Here is a 22,385-nt window from a genome sequence, read left to right on the forward strand (position 1 = left end):
TTATTTATAGCTTATGAAGTTCATTTGTAGATGCTGAATTCTGTGCAATCATCAGCAACATCCCCATTTCTGGCCTTGTGATGGAAGGAAGTTCATTGATGAAGCAGCTGAAGATGGTTGGGCCTAGGACACCATCCTGATGAAGTCCTGCAGTGATGTGCTGGAGCTGAGCTGATTGACCTCCAACTACATAGCTATCTTCCTTTGTGCCAGATATAACTCCAACCAGTGGCGAGTTTCCCCTCTGATTCCCATTGACTCCAGCTTTGTGCTGGCTCCTTGATGCCACACTCAGTCAGATGCTACCTTGGTGTCAAGAGTAATCACTCTCACCTCACCTAGTTCAGCTTTTGAGGTCAGGAGCTGAGTAGCACTGGTAAAATCCAACGGAGCATCTGTGCCCAGGTTATTGCTGAGTAAGTGCTGCTGGTAACACTTTTGGCGACATCTTTCACCACTTTGCAAATGATCCAGAGTAGACTGATGAGGTGATAATTGGCCGGGTTGGCTTTGTCCTCATTTTTGTGTACAGGACGTACCTGGACAAGTTTCCACATTGCTAGGTAGGTGCCACTGGTATAACTGTACTGAAACATCTTAGCTAGGGGCACAGCTAGTTCAGGGAGCACATGTCTTCAGTACTATTGCCAGAATTTTGTCAGAGCCCATAGCCTTTACAGCTGCTTCTTGATATCGCATGGAGCGAATTGAATTGGCTGAAGACGGGAATCTGTGATGCTGGGAACTTCAGGAGGCCTCAGGAAATGTTGGAAGGAGAATGTGATCCCAAGTGGAAGCTAAGCAAGAAGTCACAGCTGAGTTTTATGGTCAAGTTAAAATATAATGTAATCTACACAAAACATTTTCACATATGGAAATAAGAATGAGAACAGATCATCTGATTTATTCATGCTTACCCTATGCATTAGATGGTACAATCTCATCCAACGTTCTCGAAGGTCTCTGGTAATACAGCTTTAGAGGAACTAAACTTTGACCACTTTCCAGGAAATCCTCTGGAAAATCTCCATAATTTCAGAAGTCAATTGAGCTGGAGTAATTTTATGCCATGGCACATCACTAGTTCAATATACCTAACCCACAAATCACCACCCCTAGTATCCTCTGCTCTTGAGGACCTTATCAAGTTCAGTTTTGAAGGACTGTGTGCGTGGGCCACATCAATGAGTAAGCTATTGCAATTGATCAGAACCATCGAAGGAAATAGGTATTTCCTGGAACGTATCCAGACTTTCCAACAATATGTTGACCCCTGGCCCTGTTAACACGATGCATTTTGAACATTTTATCCGAATCTATGTCCAATCCTGATTATGATTTTTAAAATATCACTTGTATCCCCTTTAACGTACCATTTCTCCAAGATGGATAGTCACAATAATCAAGAGAACTAATTTAGATACCATTCTACTTCCCTTTCTCTGCACTCCATGTGCATCACCAGAAATGCAGACTTGGAAAATCGGAGCACAGTACCACAAGTGCAGCTGAAACCTAGGTGTCCTACTCTTAATTTTGTAATTCACCAATCTAGCAGTAATTTCCAGAACCTTATTTGAAGATTTAGTGAATGTCAATAACTACTTTCAAGTTCTTAATAGATGTTCCTTCAGTTGCCTGATCTATGTGTATAGTGCATCTTTTAAATACATTAAATTCACATGTCATTCTGAGCCTGTCCGTAACTTATCAAAATCACCCTATGGTTCACAATATTATGAAACCATTCACATTTTCCAAAGTTTGCAAAAATAATAGAGTGCAATTAATGCCCAGTAAAGGAATATATTGGAAGATTTGTTTCACCGACAAATTAGAACACAATGCTTTACCTGTAGCATAGTTTTAGATCAGCTTTAGATTTATTGTCACGTGTATCGAGGTACAGTGAAAAGTATTGTTCTGTGTACAGTCCAGGCAGATCGTTCCATACTTGAAAAACGTAGGACATACATAAATACACAATGTAAATACATAGATATTGGGTGAAGAATACGGAGCGTAGTGCTACACAGTAGAGAAGATGTGTGGAGAGATCAATTCAGTCCATTAGTGGGTCATTCAGGAGTCTGGTGACAGCGGGGAAGAAGCTGTTTTTTAATCTGTTAGTGCGTGTTCTCAGACTTTTGCCTGATGGACGAGGTTGGAAGAGAGAATAACCTGGGTGGGAGGGATCTTTGATTATCCTGCCCGCTTTCCCAAGGCAGTGGGAGGTGTTGACAGAGTCAATGGGTGGGAGGCAGGTTCTCGTGATGGACTGGGCTGCGTTCACGACTCTGTAGTTTCTTATGGTTTTGGGCCGGGCCGTGAATGAATATTTGAAAAGGAATATCGAAGAAAGTACAATTAATATGGACAGCTCCAGTTGAAGACATAGCAGTGCGACATATGAGTCAGATCCTTGCCTTATATCATGTACCTTCTAATGCCTCAAGATCAAAACTGACAAACTGCATAGAGAGTGCTTCTTAACAGGACTTGGTGAAATCTTGATGTGCAGATTTGCAAAGCTCTCTGCTGGATCCTGTCCTGTGCTTTGTGGTTATCCTGCACAAATTTAAATGAGCATGTTTAGTTCCATTTCTTCCAGGGTGACTGCAGTGCCCACAGTAAGGAGCCGTTGTTGCTACTTAAAGTATCAGCACCAAGGACGAATGAGCAGTAATTACCACAGACCAGGCGATTTAAGCATGATCCAATGGATCAATCACAACACTCCAAGATTAGTAGCCACCTGATTGCTCAGAAGGGAAACTCAATTATTTCCCTCTATCATAACCAGAATTAGTCCTTCTAGGAATTGTGTTTTGCAATTATTAGTTTGAAATGGTACAAGATTTATATGTTTTCCTGGTTGGCAGCTTCCCATAGTTAGCTCAATAAGAAGTTTCTTTGTATACTTTGTATACTTAATGCCAGGACCTGTACTGACTTTTGATGTATATCTGTGATGATTTTTCTCTGATATTCTGTTTGAAGTGTTAAGGAGACATGCAATTTTCTAGAGGTGACAACTGTTAAATCAAAATAAAATCTCTGATGGCAATTTTTTTTTTTAAAAACATAACCTTCTGAACAATGGCAATATCTTTGGAGAGAGCACAATTAATATGTAAGCAGTTGAAATTTTAAAAAGAAAGCCCATTATGCAAAGTACTGATAACATTTGGGTATTTCTCCAAATAACTAAAAGTAGTTTACAGAAGAGGATAGTTAATTTTCCTCAACTTTTGCTTGAATCTTGTAGTGGAAAAGGAATTTCCCAATTGTTTTTCAGGTTGGTTACGTACAGTGAAACTGAGCACAGAACAAAAGGAAACCAGGTTGTTTAATGCCAAGGGGAAACGTATCGATGCTGGAAATTTAGCATCAAAGAAATTAATGGTAGGGAATTAGTAAGTTCATCAAATGCTTGAGATGTCTTATGATCTGTTTTCTGGACCTAAACAAGCAACAGAAAGAGGAGGAATTGAGGACTGATGATGGATTTAGACTGATTCCAGCCTTTGTATTAAGAAATACTAGTAATTTACCTTTATGGACACTGATCTTGAATGAGTCAAATGGTAGGCAATTCCAATAAAAAGATTTTCCCAAAAAAAAGGTAGGCAATAATGGGAAATGCTAATGGGTCCATTGGATTGTACCTCTATCTTGTCAGTCTGAAAATTTGGTCTCCATGGTATGGAAATACAGATTCTATTGCAGTGTTCATACCAAGACTTTGACACGTAATAGATCTGTGCATGGATTGGAAGGACCTTCCAGGTTATTGAATATAGGTTATAATTGGGGAAGTTTCCAAGCAAAATTGTGTGTATGTTTTTGCATGCGCAAAGAACGATATACATGTACATTTTCTATGTCTACTTCTGTTGCTGTCAATAGGAGAGATCGGTTAACTGCAGGGCCTGATATGGGAAAGCAAGTACTGAGTTGATCATCGTTGTAGACAGAACAAAGAAAGGAGGTTTAATGTCATTTTGTTCTTGAGAAAGACAAATTGGCGCAAGTACAAAATTGCTTGTGTCTAGTTTATATTGACACTGCTTTTGAATGCATAAATTGATCTGTATATTGAATGTTTTTTCTCTAATGTTATTCTGAGCTCCAAAATAATGTATAACTACAGCATAAAATTACAGAGAAAGCATTTAATAAAATATATCCGCTCCTCAGAGCTACAATGCACCTGCTTCCTCTGGCATGTGAGAGAGACTAGTAGTGGTAGAACAAGCACACATGTCTGTATGCTAAATGATATTTTACTGCTTAAACATCTCATTATGTCAGCATCTTGGGGAGCACATTGTTTTGCCAGCTGGCACATTACTTCTGATTTTTGCTTTTAGTGAGAACACACGTGTTTATCAAAAATGTTTTGTCATAAATTGACTTCTTGGCTTAAATTTGAGGTTATGTTAACTGCTTGTGTGTTTTTTAAACCGAATGTTTTTCATAATTAGTTGAATATTTGGAGCTGGGGGTGTTGCTGAATGCAGTGTTACAGTTTGAATTGTCAGTGGTGCTACAGCTCAGCTGGATTACATATATCACTGAATACATAAATCTATTCCATCGTAAAGTAATGAAAGTATATTTTAGTGTTTGCTTTGATATTATAGTTCAAGCAGTAGTCTTATGGAATAGGATTCAAATGCTGCATGAAATGAACTTTCCTGCAAAGTGTTTATACCTTGAGTGCATATTTAGATTACAAGTAGTTAATTTATAAAGCAGTTACTCTATTACGGTATAAATTAATCCTGTATTAGCAGAAATCTTTTAGAATTCAAAATGGTACAGTAATCTTTTAGAAATGTTTCAAAAATCTTTTACAGTAATACAGCGCCATTTAGAATAGCTTTGCTTAGAACAACAGTGGTCACAAGTAATAAACCACAAATCTATGTATGGTTTATCTATGTTGGATTTTCTTTCAAGTAGCATATAGCTACAAAATGGCATTAGCAGAGACCTGGAAGGAGATCACATACCATGGGGAATCATTTTCTGAGATAAAAATAGAGGAAAATACATTTTGTGCAGGCTGTATTTTTAAGTGAAGATTGTATTATGAAACACAGGAGATGTTTCGATAGTAATCTTATGAAGCATCAGCGTAAAAGAACCAGGTTCATTTTCACAAGTATATGGAGATGGTATTTGAACGGACTCTATAAATGAGAGGAAAAGATGCACAGAGACAGTATGAGGGACGTTTATGTTATGGTGCATAATTTTATTGAGTTTTCCGATGAATGAGATCGATCCAGAATACACGGTATATTTTTGTCATCCAAAAGGATGCTTTTTCTCGAGTTGTTGGTACATCTGCAAGCAGTGTCACACCACTTAGCACAGCTGTTTCCATATTTTTATTGTTAATCATGTCACTGGAAGCAGCCTGCAGAACACCACACGATGTTGTAAGAACCATCCAGGGTATTATGCATCATTAAACATGAAAGTCATACGCTGCAAGACTTTTTTTCATCATTTCACCACAAGTTATTTTCTTTCTGTTCTATACCCGGCTGAGCAGATGGTCAACCTCTTCTTGGGTGTGCGCCTGTGCCATGCTTTAACTAGTGATCGAATGTGTGAGAGTGGTGTTGTTTGATTTACCCTTTGATTTTGTATCTCCCACTCTAACTGTGGAATCACCTGCTCAGACTGACTGGCAAAGATGAGGAAGTTGCCCAGTGAGAGACCCTGTGTGATCCAAACCCATCGAACTCTGCAGCCACAGGTGGAGCCATGTGTATAACCTTCCTACAAACCCGTTTTATAGTTGTTACTTTGCATAGTGGCCAATTGGGAAGTTTGCTCAGGTGCTCTACTTATTTGAACATTTTTTGAAGTAATAAGGGGAAGAATGGCATATAAAGCATTATGTGTTGCAAAGTTAAATCAGAATTGCTGTTTTCATTCACTGTTGCAGAGGTACATATGCAGTCTGAGTGTCCTCTGTGGCCTTTTTTGTCTTTACAGTGACACTGGGAGAATTTGAAACCAGACTCCTAATCATATTTCTGTTCCTGTTGCCAGTTATAGCTTGCACTTGCCAAGACTTGTAACTTAAGGCACCGTTTGTTGAAGTTAAATTTAAATGAAAGTCCTTTGAGGGAAAACATGTATGTTTACTCGAGGAAGTCGCCAGATCTCGGTCTCTGCTCATACACAGAGACTGAACTGTTAGTTTATATTTTTGTATCGTGTATGTCCTTTTGTACAGTTGCAACCAGGTTTGCAATTCCTGTATGCCTGTGCCCCAGGTGTGAAATCTCAAGCTTGCCTGTACTCTGCAGTGAGAAATTCCTACCGTGGTCACCTGAAACAATGTTCACCAAAATACTGATCATTTAAAATGAACTGCTTATACCTACAACGTAACAAAAATCAATGTTGAGTTGAAATATGAAGCTGAAATGACCGATTATGTTTTGAATTAACTGGGATTTGGGGGCCTTGTACTTAAATCATGAAGAGTTAGTGCACAGGTACACAATGTAATCACAAAGGTTACTCCAGTGGTAACCTTTATTTCAAGGGAGTCGCAATTCAAAACAAAAATGTTGCATTAGGTGCATAGAGCATTTGTTAGAACCCCCGTCTGTAGAATTGCATTCAGTTACCCTCAAGAAAACATATATATATATATATATATATATAATTTATAAGGTTTCTGCTTGAGAGAGTCACAGCTTACCAGTTAAGCCCTAACAGTGTGTAGCCCTACAAAGCCCAATATACCCTTCCATAGTAACTGAACGCAGTAATCCAGATGGGATCTGGCAAAGCAGCATGCAACTGAAGCATAATTTCCTCAGCTTTGAATTGCAACGCTCCTAAGATAAAGGCCACCATTGAGTAGCCTTTCTGAATACATTTTGTACCTGCGCACTAACATTTATGTACCCAAATTCCTGTTAAACTATAACATAACTAATGAAATAGGAGCAGGAGTAGGCCATACAGCGCTTTGAACTTGTTCTGCCACTCAAGTCAGATTGTGGCTGCTCTTCTACCTCAGCTACACTTTCCTGCCCTTTCTCCATATCCCTCGATTCCATTTGTGTCCACAAAGCTATTGCTCTGTCTTGAATATACTCAATAGCTGAACGTCCATAGCCTTCTAGGACAGAGAATTAAAAGACTCTCAAATCTTTTTGACGAAAAAAGATTCTCCTCACAGCTCCAACTGGTCGACCCTTATCCTGACACTATGGCCGATCATTCTAGACTCTCCAGCCAGGGGCAACATATATCTTGTAAAGCCCCCCAATGACATCACTTCTCATTCTCCTAAACTCTAGGGTAAATCGACCTAGACTACTTAATCTGTGCCAATAGGATGATCCCACATGCCAGGAATCAGTCTAGTGAAACCAAAACTACACTGTGTTCCAGGTGTGATCTCACCATGGCCCTGTATAATTTCAGTTACGTTTCTTTACTCCTATTCGCCAATCTTCTTGTGTAAAGGCTAACGTATCATTTGCATTTGATACAAAACTGAAGTACTGCAAGTGTTGGAAACCTGAAATTAAAACAGAAAATGCTGGAAATACTCAACAGGGTGCATTCAGTTCTGAAGAAAGTTCATCGATCTGAAACAATCGCACTGTTTCTGTCTACAGATACTGCCTGGCCTGAGTATTTATAGAATTTTCTGTTTCCTACCATTTGTTTCTTAACTGAATGTTAACTTTGTGACTTATGTACAAGGACATCTAAATCTCTCTACATGTCAACATTTACAAATCTCTCATCTTTTAAAAATTACCGTCTTCCTATTTTTCCTACTAAAGTGGAAACTTCTATCTGCCACTTTCTTGCCTGTTGAACCTGCTAAAGGGTGGCACAGTGGTTTTGGTACTGTTGCCTCACAGCTCCAGGGACCCGGATTCAATTCCGACCTCGGATGACTGTCTGGGTGGAGTCTGCATGTTCTTCCCGTGTCTGTGTGGGTTTCCTCCGGGTGCTCCGGTTTCTTCCCACAGTCAAAGATATGCAGGTTAAGCGGATTGGATAGGCTAAGTTGTCCCTAGGTGAGGTTACAAGCATAGAATGGGGGATTGAGCCTAAGTTAGAGTGCTCTTTCAGAGGGTCGGTGCAGACTCAATGGGCCAAATGGCCTCCTGCACTGTAGGGATTCTATCATACCACTTTGCAGCCTCTTTGTGGTGTCCTCAAAGCTTTCTTTCTCATCTAACTTTGTATCGCCATGAAACTTGGGCATGTTATGCTCAGTTTTCTGATCTAAGTCATTAATATAAATTGTAAATAGCTGAGATCAAGCTCTGATCTTTATGACACGCTATTAGTTAGAACCTGCTAACTGTCACCTATTTATTTATACTCTGTTTTCTCTCAGTTTATTGATCCTCAATCCAATATTCCCCTATCCCGTGAGCCCTAAAGATACTGTCATACCTCTTGTGTGGCACCTGATCAAATGTCTTTCGAAAATCCAGATTTACTATACCATTGGTCCCCCCTTAACTCCCCTGCTAGTTATCCCCTCAAAGAAAAGTTCCAAATAAGTTTATGAAACTTGATTTTGCTTTCATAAAACTCTGCTTACACTGCCTAATTATATAATTTTCAAAGTGCATGTTACCACATCTTTTTTTAAATAAGTTTAGAGTACCCAATTCATTTTTTCCAATTAAGGAACAATTTAGCATGGCAAAACCCACGCAAACGGGGAGAATGTGCAAGCTCCTCACGGACAGTGACCCAGAGCCAGAATCGAACCTGGGACCTCGGCACCGTGAGGCAGCAGAGCTAACCCACTGCACCCCTGTGCTCCCTTGTTACCACATCTCTTAGGAATCGATTCTACCATTTCCCTACTACTGATGTCGGGCGAACTATAATTCCCTGTTTGCTATCCCCCTCCCTTCTTGAATAATTAGGCAAACTGTGTTTGTGGAATTAATCATGTAAATTAGATACAATTGCGACAAGGGGCAACAATTTGAATTAAAATGCTCAATTCTATGGTCACACATTTTAAAGAATTATATAATGTATTACAATAGAGGTATTGATGCTCCATAGATTTGGGGGATGAAAAATGTTCAGAGTGCTCTGTCCTGGAATCATATTTAGAGGATACATTCAGACTAAGGGGGAAAAATCATGACTTTAAATTTGTGGCAGTATTTCCTGTTGGGGAAATCTCTAAAGGCTATGGATCCAAAGGTTCCTGTGCTGATCTATATAGATACGCATGAAGCTAGAAAAAATTAGCTGTATAAATTTGTAAGAGACGATGAGAAGAAAAGATAGCTCATGTGGTGCAGATTCATGCCACTTCAGTGGGTGTTGTAATTTAAATAGGGTTTTGATTATTAAATATGGCACATGAACTGAAAATATTATGCTGTGTGTTGGCCAAACTGATCTGGGGTCACAAAAATGTGATATAAATTGCAAACAGGATACAACATATGGGAATAGTATTTTGTGAAAAAGTTTTGATCACCAAATAAACACTGTTTTATGTCACCTTTCACCATTCGTTTCATATTCAAACAGTGTCTCCATGCACGGTAGTTGTAAGAGTGAAGCAGAGTTAACGGCTGGGATTCTCTAATCAGAGTTCGCCCTCGCCACCAGCGAGGACGTAGAATTTTGTGCTAAGCCAAAACTCCAGACACTGCAGTGGGGCTGGAGAATCCCCCCAGAGTGAGCGGACGGGAAATCCCGCCGGAGTGAACGGACGGGGAATCCCCGAGGAGTGAACGGACGGGGAATTCTCTCGGAGTGATCGGGCAGGGAACCCCCCCGGAGTGAACGGACGGGGAATCCCGCTGGAGTGAACGGACAGGGAATCCCGCAGGAGTGAACGGACGGGAAATCCCGCCGGAGTGAACGGACGGGGAATCCCCGAGGAGTGAACGGGGAATCCCGCCGGAGTGAACAGACGGGAAATCCCCCCGGAGTGAACGGACGGGGAATCCCCCGGAGTGAACAGACGGGGAATTCTCTCGGAGTGAACGGACGGGAAATCCCGCCGGAGTGAACGGACGGGGAATCCTCCCGGAGTGAACAGACGGGGAATCCTCTTGGAGTGATCGGGCAGGGAATCCCCCCGGAGTGAACGGATGGGGAATCCCGCCAGAGTGAACGGACGGGGAATTCCGGCCAACTTGTTTGTCGATTTCAAGTTCTAATAGTATGTCAGTAAGTGTGGTTTTGTTTTTAAAAAAAGCCAAAAAAATGCCTTGATTGAAATAGTCCCATATTTCGTCCCACCTCTGCCAATGAAACACAGCTGCAACGCTGGCATTAGTGGCTGGGGGCTGGCAGTCATGATGAAATTTGCAAACTGGTTGATAAAATTATCTAAGTAATGCTAATTAATAGCTAAAATTATTCAATTAGTTTGAACAAGTGTATTGCTAGTACATTTTCTTGGAACCTGATAGAGGGACTTCCCTGTTAATCTACCCATATTATCTTCACCAAAGTTCTCATTGAATTTAGGTGTTTTTCCGCCTGCTCCTAGGCAGATTGAGTATGTTCATTTTTCAGTAAAGTTACCAAGCAATGTTTGAAATAGCTGTCATTTGAAACATCGGACTAAGGATTGTGAAGAAGTACAGAAATTAAATTTGCAAAACTTGATCAATAAGGATCTGACTTCAAATTGCCAACAGTGTACAATATTTGGGTTCACTTAATTGTTCTCTTTTAATTTTCTGTAAAAAAAAAGTCATGTGTACTCATCGAGAGTTGAAATTTATTAAATTAAGTTAACAATGTACCCTGGAGAATTGGGAACAGAATAAAAGTCTGGAGTCTATTTAAAACTAAATTCTTCCCATTATAAGAAATGTACATAAAGATGAGGCAGGATGCTTTGATCAAGACAACATAGATTGTTAATTAACTTTGAACTGAAGCAACTTATTCATATCTGGGTATCAATTGCACAAACGGCAGATGTATGCAAAGGGTGGAATTCTCCCCATCTGGGATGAAGCCCCATGGCAGGGGCAGGAATGTGCAGTGTTTTCTTCTATGGAGGCCGGCGAGAAACCTCGCCATATCTTCCGGCTTTTACCTAATTAATCATGCAAACGGATGTCTTGCGCCGTATTTCAAGGTGGGACAGACCTGATGGTGCCACCGTATCTGGGCACCGTATTGAAAAGGCCCTGAACTACTGACCCAATATGGAAGAAAGAAGATAAAAGTCCTGAAAATGAAGATGGATCTCCGGGAGCATTCCGAGGCTGTAGGTTGGATCTCCTGAGAAAGATGATGGATCTCCAGGAACTTTCGGAGACTGGAAGATAGATGATGTGGAGATGCCGGCGTTGGACTGTGGTGAGCACAGTAAGAAGTCTTACAACACCAGGTTAAAGTCCAACAAACCTGTTGGACTTTAACCTGGTGTTGTAAGACTTCTTACAGGAAGATAGATGACAGCGAATCTGGAAGATCCGCCTGAATTTGCTTCCTCCGTCCACTTCTGTGGTGTTCCGGGGTCGAGGGTTGCTATTGTTCGGATGAGCCCTAACATCTGCCACGCTGTATTGTTCCAGGCATGTTTTGCACTGTTGAGTTTTCCCATTAGCATCACGGAGAAACGAGCATGGGTGGGAGATTCTGGCCAGGCCTTCATCTGCATTCTATCAGTGGGATGCAAATCAGTTTCACGCTGGCCTCCAGCAGGCTTCACAATCCGCCATAGCGGGCACCAGCGGAAGATACCGTGGGAAATTCACACGGACACTCCCGCAAATTCTACAATCCCACACCCGCCATTGAATCCATTGGGTTTGCCCAAAGTGTTTGGTATCTTCGAGAATACGTTTTGTCTTCTCAAATGTTTCCCCATTATCGACAATTAAAATGCATGGGCTTTCAACACCAAAGCAGGAGATTACAAAAGCAGGATAATTTTAGGTGATAGTTCACTTGTACCCCACCCGAGCCCGAAGGGTATGCACAACCTGCAAGGATGGTGTGAGCAGATTCAATAACTTTCAATGGGAAATTGGTTAAATCATTTCAGGGTAAAACATTTGCAGTGTGGCTTTCAAATCCCACTTTCAAAGAGCTGACACAGCCTCCTCTGTGCTGTATCATTCAATGTTACAATGCAATACTGATGCGGAAAGTTTTGCAAGAAAACAACAAAATTGAATTTGTTGTGCTAGAAACGAGGACTACCTTTCTGAAAATCTTACCAGGAATTCTATTCTCCCCCGTAAGATGTTCTTACAAAGATTGTTTGAAGTATTACAAATGGGAATGTGTATTATGCATTTTTGGTAATATTTTCCATTTTGCGCTCTGATTAGCTGAACATGAAACAAGAGCATATCAGAACCAAAGAGGTCGAGAACATTTATGAAGAAAGCAACTTGGAAACTGGCATTAAGAAATGACTGGGAAATCCTTCTTAACCAGTCATCAGAATCTAACACTAACAGAAAGGAACAAGTCAACCAATGGAATCACTCCCAACAGATTTCTGACAAAGATTTTGGTCTGGAATCTCCGATTCTGAGGCTATGTCCTGAGTAAGTGTCTAGTTTTATGATGAAAAAGTCGGTGCCACTCCTGCACCGATGCTCCGCCCAGTGGGGGGGGGGGGGGGGGGGGGGGCTAGCAGCCGCACCATGTAAAACCCCTGGCGTTCCCGACAGAAACAGCCAGAGAATTGCAATTTCAGCATCAACAAGCGGAGAATCCCGCCCCTAGTCTTGCTATTTTTTCCTGAATAGCAAGACTAGGGGCAGGATTCTCCGCTTGTACAAGTTCATCAGTATAATCCTGCATCAGTTGGATTGTACTTTGCCTTTTAAATCTTTTTTTTAAATTCGAGACCTCAATGTGTCTCAAAAGCCAGGCTTTGTTTTTTTCCCAGAGCAATTGAAGAGTACAACCAACACCTGGGCAGTCTGTACATGCAAAGTTTCTCATGAATCAGTAGCTTTCTCTTGAGCCAAGCACTGTAAAGGAGTGTTGTCTCATCCTATGAGGATTTATGAGTTTTCACCAATGACCTTTCAGTCCTGGAACATGGTGACCCAGGAATAGGAGAGTTCTGAAGTCATGCCAGCATTTCGGCTTGTCTGCTCAGTACAGGTTTCCCAAATAACAACTTGGATGTGCGCTCTCTGGGGGACGAGTATCATTCATACTCAGTAGGTAATCCATCAGTGTTGTTTGCTGTAGTCTGTAAACCACGTTTGTCGATCTAATTTTTCAAATAAAGTTCAGTAAATGTAACAGTAGTAAGTAGATTATTGCAAGTAGTGTAACTGTTCATCCCTCCAGATCATGGGATCATAGAATGTTACAACACAGGAATAGGACACACAGCCCATCCTGTCTGTCCCTGCTCTTTCCCCAGAGTCCTGCTGATTTAATTCCACTTTAGAAAGGGTACCATTTCTGGATAGCAAGGAGAAGATTGATTTTCAGGATCCACTGTAGAAACATTATTTGGGAGAAAAAAGCAAAATTAGAACTTGCTAAATATTTTTTTTATATGCTATCTTTTATTCCTGACATCATATAAAAGGGAAAAAGAAAATGCCAACGGGTAGGATGCAGTTGAAAGAGAAAAAAGAATGACCTTTCAAATGAAGAGGAGAAGGTAGCAAATGCAAAAAGCAACTCTACAGCCCTGGGTCTGCCAGCCTCTAAAAGGGTGGGGATCATTACCTCCCATCTCTCTCCCCTCTCCTAATAAAGGTCTGGTACAAGTAAACCAAATGCTTTCTGTCAGTTAAGCCACTTCAATGGCTGATTAAAATTAACAGCCATTTTAATACTCAAATTAAACCCATACCCCCCCCCCCCCCCCCCCCCCCCCACACAAAATAAGTAGTCAACGTGCACTTTTGTAAAAAATAAAAACAATTTCATAACAATGATGTTCATTTATGACATCTGTCAGTTTGCAGGTACGGACGGGGGTTATGACACCACCCCAACCCCCCCCCCCCCCCCCCCCCCCCCCCCCCCAGCTTGGCCTGAAGCTCCCCCTCCCCTCGGCCACTGCCCAGCTTATTATGAGAATGCCAGCTCTAATCCTGTCCCTGCCTGCAGCCCACTGCCTCAGGCTCTTCCTGGAGCCTGATTTTGCGAATGGTGGCGATTTATTCAGGCAAGCGGTGGCGGGTGGGAGTGTTTCGAGGCAGAGTGTTCACCACAGTGAGCTCGTACTTAGAAGTTGAGCTTCAGCAGGTACTTCATGTTCACCTGGGCCACATCGTACACGATGTACTCATACTGTAAACTGGAGTCTGTGACTGGTGTTTAGACGCCTTTCCACTTCGCCCATCTTGATAGTAGCACTGGGATCCGGAGCTGTTTTCCCAACCCCTTTCATACTGTGTTTGCCATGCTAAATATTTTAACAGTTAACTGTGACAATGCTGATGAACCTAAAAACCACATATGATTGAAACCATATTGAACGTGCTCTGAAAGGAAATGATTAACATTCCAGTTCTACTTAAAATTGCATTGCTCTGTGCCCCGAGTGTGTTTTTGTTCCAAATTGTGCTGTATTTCAAATTATAGATAGTTTTCAAAAACATGGTGTAGACAAAGGGAGTTATGGTGCAGTCTGCTTCTTTCAGTGACCAGTGCAGTGATGTAAGACTTGTGTTGGAATACATCTTCATCACCAAAAGGAGGAACATATTAACAATATTTGTCTCTGTTGTAATCCATGATTGGCGTCAGTACAATGTAATGTTTGTCATTGCATCGACATCAAGTGTGCACTAAGTGCTGCCAATTTCTAAATTGGTGCCTGTAGCAAATGCACTTAAAATCAGCTATCTTGTACCCTTCATGCTGCTGTCATCGATGGGCAACTTCAAATTTTAGAACTTGGGTAACTTGCTGTGTAATTTTTAAATGTTGAATGATAGTAAAGAGCTGACTGTTTCATCAGCTTTTTCCTATGATTAAAAATCTCATTGATGGCAGAAACCTGAGGCAAAATAGAACTGCTTTTTCCACAGCAGTTCAACCATGGCTTGTCACTCAGGCCTTGCATGTGAATATTGGTTGTAGACTTCCAATATGAATTTGAAGAACAGGATAGCTAAAAAAGTTACCACTTTTATTGGATGAATTTTAAATATTGTAACTATGATACTGGGAGAAAAGAGGGAGGAGATGGTAATGTCGCTGGACTATTATCCAGAGGCCCAGAATGCTCGGGAGGGGGGTCAAATCTCACCACAGCAGTTGATGGAATTTAAACCATTTAATAAATCTGGAATGTTAAGCGGTAGTGACCATGAAACTATTATAGCTCATTGTGAAAACAACATCTTATTCACGAGTGCACTTTAGGGAAAGAAATCTGCCCTGGTCTGGCCTCCGTGTTATTCTTGGCCAATGTGGCTGACTCTTTTTTTTTTTTTTTTTCTAAAATTTAGATTACCCAATTATTTTTTCCAATTAAGGGGCAATTTAGCATGGCCAATCCACCTACTCTGCACATTTTTGGGTTGTGGGGGCGAAACCCACGCAGACATGTGGCTGACTCTTAACTGTGCTATGAGTTGGCCCTGTAAACCACTCCATTCAAGAGCAATTAGGGTGGGCCACGATGGCAAGGGGAAAAGAAACATCAGACATTGGATTCTCCGCCCCGCCGCGCCACATTTCAGTTTCATCCCATCGGCGGGATGCTCCGTTACACCGGCTAGTTACTGGGGATTCCCATTGTGGGGCAGCCCCACGCCGTCGAAAAACCCCCAGGCTGCCGGCAAAACAGGGCACCCCACCGGCGGAGAATCCAGCCCTCGGTGTTGCTTTCTCTCTAATGCAGCTGCACCAAATATTAGCAAGTTTCAAAGCCACGGGAAATATCCTAAAAGGTCGGAAGGAAATTAATCAAGATGATAGTTAACTAGTTGTTTAACTCTCTTGTACATAAATAGAATTGGTTATGTACTTCGAGAATGAAGCGCACAATTAAAGAATTCTCCCAAATCCTCGGCAGCGGATACGACGGTGGGGGGGGGGGGGGGGGGGGCAGAATATGGCGGGATCTCAGAAATCGGTTTCACACTGGCTTGAATTTACAGCAGGATCTTCCGCTGGTCCCAGCCATGGCGGGTCAGAAAACCTGCCAGAGGCCAGCATGAACCTTATCTGCATCCAGTTAATGGTGATGTTGGACGCCTTTTCAACATGGCACCCGGTGGACTATGCAGCACCACTGAATGTGCCGTAAAACATCCAGGTGTATAATTACTGAGGTAGGACCAGGAGATTTTGCGGGTTTTCCCGCCAGCCTTTGCAGCCGGAAAAACTCCATGTTCCTGCCCCCACCATGACATTTTGTCTCAAAGTGGGAGAATTCTGCCCAAAATAATTTACTTGGAATCCAGATTAAATGCAGGTTCTCAGGAAACATGAAAGAATCACAGAATCTACGGCTCGGAGGCAGACCCTTTGGCCCAAACTGGTCCATGGTAACCAAAAAGCCCATCTATCATAGAATTATAGAACTATTTCATAGAATTTACAGTGCAGAAGGAGGCCATTCGGCCCATCGAGTCTGCACCGGCTCCTGGAAAGAGCACCCTACCCAAAGTTAACACCTCCACCATATCGCCATAACTCAGTAAGCCCACCAAACAATAAAGGGCAATTTTGGACACTTAAGGGCAATTTATCATGTCCAATCCACCTAACTTGCACATCTTTGGACTGTGGGAGGAAACCGGAGCACCCGGAGGAAACCCACGCACACACGGGGAGGATGTGCAGACTCCGCACAGACAGTGACCCAAGCCGGAATCGAACCTAGGACCCTGGAGCTGTGAAGTGATTGTGCTATCCACAATGCTACCGTGCTGCCCTATCAGTTCATTTCAGCTCTTCAGGAACCTGGTGATTTTCCTGTTTGATGTTATTCTTATTAATTTATCCGGTTTCTCCCTTTAGCAAAGAGGCACTTAATTTATAATGAACTACAAGAGAGTACTACATTAGAGTTTATATTTATTGTCTGCAATCTCAAAAACTTACCTACAATCCTCAAAAACGTGTCACCAGCATTATATTTTTCTTGCTGAAATATTAGTTTGTGATAAAATAGCCATAACTGAAGAAAAAAAACTTAATCTGAAATGATGAAACTTCAGTTTCTTCAGAAAATGCTTGCAGTGAATGAAAATGGGTTTCCCCAGAGTAGAGGGGATCTCAGTCTTGGCTTGGGTGGGAAGATACTTCTGCTGGGTCGAGGAAGGAAAATTTAAAACACATGATAATTATGGGTGAGGAATGTTATTGGACCCATTTCAATTCATCCTTTCAAAGCGATGCGGGAGCCAGCTGCCACCCATCAATTACAGTATGAAATGAAAATCGCTTATTGTCACAAGTAGACTTCAAATGAAGTTACTGTGAAAAGCCCCTAGTCGCCACATTCCAGCGCCTGTTCAGGGAGGCTGGTACGGGAATTGAACAATGCTGTTGGTCTGCTTTCAAAGCCAGTGATTTAGCCCTGTGCTAAACCAGCCCGTCATTTTTTAAATAAATGATTCAAGGGTTTCTCCTGCACTATTTTATGTGGAACTCAATTCCCTATATTAATTACTATGTGAAGATAATGTCCTGAATATCAGTCTTAAATGTACCCTTTACTGTCTCAAATGTGTCCCTTTGGGCTACCCTCCCAATTTAATTTAAAGTAATCTTCCAAATTTACTTTTTCCACTCCCGTAATTAGACAAGTGCAGTCATAAGATCGCCTATCAGCTGCCTCCTTTAAAGATTGAAAGGTCTGATTCTTTGCAGCCTTTTCTTGTAGTTTGCCCTATAAGGATCGGCTTTCTGCACTATCTCTCATGCTAGAGTTAACCTCGTGTTGCAGTGACTTGAACTGGATGCAGCACTCAAATGCAATCTGTCCAGAGCATTTTTCAGTTTAGTCCTAATGTCCTCTTGATTTGAATTCTAGAGTCTGACAATGTATTTCAACTCTGTTGATTTTGTTGTTTTGATTATGTTGAATGTTGAGCCTACTGAGATTCGTAGGTCTCTCTTAGCTTGTTCCTTTTATCCAACCCATTATGTAATTTCTTTCCTCGTTCAAATGACATTTCTGATTTGGTATCATCGGCAAACGATAGCACAGTGGTTAGCACTGTTGCTTCACAGGGCCAGGGACCCGGGTTCAATTCCTGGCTTGGGTCACTTACTGTGCAGAGTCTGCACATTCTCCCCGTGTCTGTGTGGGTTTCCTCCGGGTGCTCCGGTTTCCTCCCACACGTCCCGAAAGACGTGCTTGTTAGCTGAATTGGACATTCTGAATGCTCCCTCAGTGTGCCCAAACAGGCGCCGGAGTCTGGCAGCTAGGCGATTTTCACAGTAACTTCATTGCAGCTACTTGTGACAATAATAAAGATCATTATTATTAAATCCATGTCATTTTTGTAAATTCAAAAACAGTCCAATACTGAGACCCCCTCATTTGGAGATTTGTCAGATGTCTTTCAGAAGTCTAGATCCTCACATTATCAGACTTGCACAGATCCACTGGAATTTATTGAGGCTGCAACAACTCATGGCCCCTTTGTGGCACGGTAGCACAGTGGTTAGCACAGTTGCTTCACAGCTCCAGGGTCCCAGGTTCATTTCCCGGCTTGGGTCACTGTCTGTGCGGAGTTTGCACTTTCTCCCCGTGTCCGCTGTTTACTCCGGGTGCTCCGGTTTCCTCCCACAGTCCAAAGATGTGCAGGTTAGGTGGATTGGTCTTGCTAAATTGTCCTTCGTGTCCAAAAAAGGTTAGGTGGGGTTACTCGGCTACGGGGATAGGGTCGAGGTGTGGGCTTAGGTAGGGTGCTCTTTTCAAGGGCCGGTGCAGACCTGATGGGCCAAATGGCCTCCTTCTGCACTGTAAATTCTATTTTTTTTAAATGGACATTGTTGAAACAGCATCTGACTCTCTGCTGACTAGTGCAACACTTCAGTGCATTGTTGAGGAGGTGGTGAAGTTGAGGTAAGATATGAAATGGAGATCCTGTTTGTATTCTCAGATAGATGACTGTTTGAAAAGAAGCATCAGAGATCCACCAGTGTCCTAGTCAATATATCTTTAAACTGACACCTCCAGAAATTACCTTGACATATGTCTCATTTCTATTTATGAGACATTGCTGTGTGTTCCTGCGTTTTCCTACGTTGTAACATATGCAACGCTTCAAAGGTATTTAATTCAGAAATGTGTAAAATGGAAGAGACAGGTTGAGGGATCTGTCAACTACTATGGAGGGCAAACCTCAGTTAGGGTAAAAAGCAAATTTGAAGGGCTGGTCTGAAAAGTGGAAACATCTGAACAGATGAAACAGAGAGTAGGAGAGAGTCCTTTTCAGCATGTAGGTTGGGAGGAAGTGTAATCAAAGTAGTTCTGGGACTCCGTGAACTTATGGTGGAGAACTAGTGAGGGGTCCAGCTGAAGGGCAGCAAAATCTTTACTAAAGTTCACAGTAAGTTGAAAAGAAGCCCACTTCCAGTGTTCCAGCACTTCCTCGAAATTAGCTGAAGAGCAGCATTTGTGTCAACTTGAGAACAGGTAAGATACTGCCCATCTCGGCTAGTGAATGGCTTGCATCGACCAGAGAGAAACAAGGAGGAAGAAAGATCAGTTTGTGGAGGAGGAAGCTATTTTTGAATTGCGACAAATTACTACTAGGAAACTGAAAACAAACGTTTGTTGACTGTGATTACAGGCACATTAAATGTAATTACCCAGGTGTGAAAACATGTTCATGTCAGTTAATCAGCTCGAATGCGCCTGTTTTATCCCTTCATTAGCATTGAGTATGGGCATTTATTCTGTGTGTCAGAGCATCAGTTAAAATATATACGGGTCAAATAACGTGTCTGAACGAGAATCTAAATAATTTGCATTTTTAGCACAGATTTTGCGATGTAACACCAACTCTGCCCTGTAGTCATTTGTATGTTTTGTTTTGTCGGTCTGCACCATACTGATTATCATTGTAATAAAAGATACCATGACACCTTTGGTGTGTCTGCAGTTGAATAGAGGTGGTGGTATTTGAAAACAGTGCTAACTGTCCTGGGTATTTGCTGATCATGTGTTTTGCTTCAGAGATATATAGTTGTACCTCCTCTGTGTTCTCAATCTAGTTTGTCTTCTGGGATTGTATAACAAAACTGGCTAACAGTTATCTGAGTTACGTTATCTTGCTTGTGTGTTATTGTATAAGCAGACTCCAGGGAAAGGTTGTCCCAGAGCCCCATAAGACGATTCAGAATAAGTTAATGGTAATTTAAAAGCACCTCTCACTACTTAATACGGGTTAGTAAACTAATATTTTAAAATAAAAGTAATATCTTTATTATTGGCACTCACTGGGAATGGGTGTTGCTGGTTAATGGAGCATTCCATTTATCAATGGAATACAGCGCAATACTTGTAACATGAACTGAGATGCAAGTATTAAAGAAGTAAAAAAAACTGTAAAATAAAACAAAATACTGCAGATGCTGGAGAACTGAAATAACAGAAAATGCGAAAAGATAAAAGCTCAGCTGATCTGGCCGCATCTGTGGAGAGAAACAGAGTTAATGTTTCGAATCAGATACGACGACTTTAAGGAAGTCATATTGGACTCCAAAACGTTAACTCCGTTTCTCCCCACAGATGCTGCCAGACTTGCTGAGTTATCCAGCACATTCTGCTTTATCTAAGTAAAGAAACATATTATTTTTACTTCTAAATCTTCAACAGTATATTAAAACATGAACTAAAGCATAATATACAGCTAAGGGTTCCAGATAATTTACGAACATACGAAATAGAAGCAGGCTTATGCTATTCAGCCCCTTCAGACTGTTTCATCACTCAAAAAAATCAAAATTGTGGCCTCAAATCCACATTCCATGAGACCATAAGGAGTAGGAGCAGAATTAGGCCATTGGCCCACCAAGTCTGCTCCGTCATTCGATCATGGCCGATATGTTTCTCATCCCCATTCTCCTGCCTTCTCCCACAACCCCTGATTAATCAAGAACTTATCTACCTCTGTCTTAAAGTCACTCAGTGATTTGGCCTCCACAGCCTTCTGTGGCAATGAGTTTCACAGATTCACCACCCTCCGACTAAAGGAGCACCTCTACATTTCAGTTTTAACGGATCATCTCTTCCGTCTGATGCTGGGCCCTCGGGATCCAGTCTCCCCTATTAGTCTAAACATCTCCTCCACTCTATCTAGGTCTCTCAGTATTTTGTAAGTTTCAATGATATCTTCCTTGTCCTTCTAGATTCCATAGAGTACAGGCCCAACCACTCCTCAAATGATAAGCCCTTCATTTCTGTGATCATTATTGTGAACCTCCACTAGACCCCCTCGAAGGCCCGCACATCCTTCCTTAGATACGGGATCCAAAACGGGATCACAATATTCCAAATAGGATCTGACCAGAGCCTTTTAGAGCCTCAACAGTACTCTTGTACTCTAGCCCTCACAAAATGAATGCTCACTTTGCATTTGCCTTGCTAACTGCCAACTGATCCTGCATGTTAACCTGAAGAGAAACCTGAACTGGGACTCCTGAGTCCCATTGTGTTTAAGATTTCTAAAGCCTTTCCCCATTTAGAAAGTAGTCTCTGCCTCTATTCTTCCTACCAAAGTGCATAACCTCCACTTTTCTACATTGTATTTCAGCTGCAACTTCTTTGCCCACTCTCCTAGCCTGTCCAAATCCTTCTACAGCCTCCCCACTTCCTCAATACCACCTGTCCCTCTTCATATCTTTGTATCATCTGCAAATTTAGGAACAATGCCCTCAGTTCCTTCTTCCAGATCGTTAATCTATATCGTGAATAGTTCCTACATTGACCCCAGTGAAATATAAGTCACTGGCTGCCATCCTGAAAACGACCCCTTTAACCCCCACTCTCTGCCTTCTGCTAGTCAGCCGATCCTCTATCCATGCCAGTACTTTGACACTAACATCATGGACTCTTATCTTATTTAGCACGTCCTGCACAGCACTTTGTCAAAAGGCCTTCTGGTAATCCAAATAGATCATGTCCACTGGCTCTCCTTTGTCTAACTCCCTCGTTACCTCCTTAAAGAATTCTAACAGATTTGTCAAGCATGACCTTGGCGAAACCATGCTGACTCAGTCCTATTTTACCATGCACTTCCAAGTCCTCTGCAATCTCATCCTTAATAATAGAATCTAAAATCTTACCAGCAACAGAAGTCAGGCTAACCGGCCTATAATTTCCCTTATTCTGCCTCCCACCCTTCTTAAACAGGGGTGTTACATGAGCCATTTTCCACTCCTCTGGGACCCTCCCTAAACTCTAGTGATTC

General features: G+C 41.8%; 1 protein-coding gene across 10 annotated transcripts in view; it reads left to right on the plus strand.

The window, feature by feature from the left end:
- LOC119956026 (adenosine kinase-like) overlaps positions 1-22,385 on the plus strand; it is a 264,496-nt gene that overhangs the window by 236,111 nt on the left and 6,000 nt on the right. The gene's annotated exons all lie outside the window — the stretch shown is intronic.

The sequence above is a fragment of the Scyliorhinus canicula genome, chromosome 22, assembly GCF_902713615.1.
Source record: "Scyliorhinus canicula chromosome 22, sScyCan1.1, whole genome shotgun sequence".
In the NCBI taxonomy this organism is placed as follows: domain Eukaryota; kingdom Metazoa; phylum Chordata; class Chondrichthyes; order Carcharhiniformes; family Scyliorhinidae; genus Scyliorhinus; species Scyliorhinus canicula.